The 2,039-nt window shown below is 39.5% G+C and overlaps 1 long non-coding RNA gene across 1 annotated transcript in view; it reads left to right on the top strand.

The window, feature by feature from the left end:
• Positions 1-799, top strand: part of LOC308321074 — a 942-nt gene extending 143 nt beyond the window's left edge. The window contains exons 2-3 of the long non-coding RNA XR_013964586.1: positions 82-158; positions 437-799. This is a non-coding gene — a long non-coding RNA (uncharacterized lncRNA). The remainder of the gene's footprint in view (positions 1-81; positions 159-436) is intronic.
• Positions 800-2,039: the final 1,240 nt, after the last annotated feature.

The following is a 2,039-nucleotide window of genomic DNA, read 5'->3' on the forward strand; positions in this document are numbered from 1 at the left end:
AGTTAAATATGGTATATATATATTTATTTTTGTTATGTCATATTTTAGCATAAATCTAAGCACTCCTGAATTAACTCATAGGGGCTTAAACCCGGTCCAGTCGGCCAAATGACCATCATGAAGCCATCGAAGACAAGAACATCGGAAGGAGGAATTCGGTATGTAATTATGTACTGCTGTTTTACGTCTACTGACGATCATAAACAATGACAAGATTATTTTGTTAAGCTAATTTTACCTAACTAGAAGGAGTGTGAATACTTTCCGGATGCACTGTATATCAATCTCCTTTTTGTCTCATTATTTGCACTGGTTGCCTGCTACGACACACCTGTCCCTGTACGTGTGCAGAAATACTTCCTACAAAGTTCTTGAGTCTAGAAAATGGAGTGTAGAAAATGTGTTGACCAACTAGTGTCACTCATCTGTGTTACAGAAGCACACTCTACAAGGCTCTTGCTGGACCTCTCATTGACCTGTCTGTGCTCAAGGTTGATGAGGCATACAAGAACTTTGACCCCCTGTCCAGGCCATTAGTCTGCACCATGGGGATGTCTGCAGATAGTCCCTTGGTTCACTCCCGATTTGGACCTGTCCAGGCTGGAAGTGTTCTGTCCTACCAACACCCCCCAGTGAAAACACGCTACATACTGCATCATGAAGATGCTCCACCATTCCCCCCACTCCCCCTGGATGATTATAGACTTGACCAGACCAGACCAGACTTTGTCCTAAGTGAACATGAAGAACTTCACATCAAGTCTCTTCAGGTCACGTTTCCTACAGCTCAGAAAATTGAGGAAGCAACAACGGAGCAGAGTGCCAGTTTGGAGTGGAAGACGCTGCGCAAGCAAAGACTGACCTCTTCCAGGTATGGAAACTATTGAATATTTTATTAACGCTTAACGTTTTTTTACTTTTAAATTAGAATACCAAGAACTATATTTCTTTCTAAGCCCTATTTAATACTTTCTCAATCAAGTGTGATTTCTTTCTACGTCCGTGATTAGACATGGTAACGCCTGCCTGCCACGCGACAGTAACTTACGCGACAGTAACTTACGCGACAGTAACTTGTAACTAAGAGGCAAACCAATATTGTTTGTACAGTTTGCTTTGATTTAATAATTGATTGAACAACTATGATTTGATTTGGATGATCATAATAATCATAATTATTCTGTCTAATAGTACTAATACTAAAAAGATAAAGATCAAGGGAAAAGATACCTTTTTACAGTACAATAATGTTTGCCTCTTCTAAAAAAAATAAAAGTTACTGTTGCGCGTGCCAAGCTGTCATTCTCTTGTATTATATAATATCGCCTCACCCAGGCTTTCCACCACCTCAGAGGCAGGCGGGGCGTTACCATGTCTAATCACGGACGTATAAAGAAATCACCACAACAATACCAAAAACAGCTGATCTACAAGCTCATAAGATGACTGCAGGGAGTTGAACCCCGTTCCGGTAAACCAGAAGTCCGACACCAGTGCCTTAGTTTTTGTGTTGTTCATTTACAGGTCCAGGTGTGCATACGCATGTGCGCCTGTGCGTGTGTAGTTGCACGCTTCAATATAACCCATCGTTTTTTTCATTTTTTCAATATTAACGAGGCTAACTTTTTTTTTCAAAATTTCAAAAAACATGGGCTATAACCCATCATTTTTTTTTCATTTTTGTCGGCGCGCTATAGTATGCCGTACGATATAGGCTATAGCCTATGTTCCAAAATGATGAGAAACGAGGTAAACTTTTTTTTTCAAAATTTCAAAAAACATGGGCTATAACCCATCGTTTTTTTATTTTTTCATTTTTTTCAAATCCTCCAAAATGATGAAAAACGGCGTGCTATAGTATGCCGTACGATATGGGCTATAGCCCATGGTCCAAAATGATGAGAAACGAGGCTAACTTTATTTTTCAAAATTTCAAAAAACATGGGCTATAACCCATCGTTTTAAAAAAAAATTCAAATCCTCCAAAATGATGAAAAACGGCGTGCTATAGTATGCCGTACGATATGGGCTATAGCCCA

Source organism: Protomyctophum bolini (genome assembly GCF_963924005.1).
Source record: "Protomyctophum bolini genome assembly, chromosome: 9".
NCBI lineage: Eukaryota > Metazoa > Chordata > Actinopteri > Myctophiformes > Myctophidae > Protomyctophum > Protomyctophum bolini.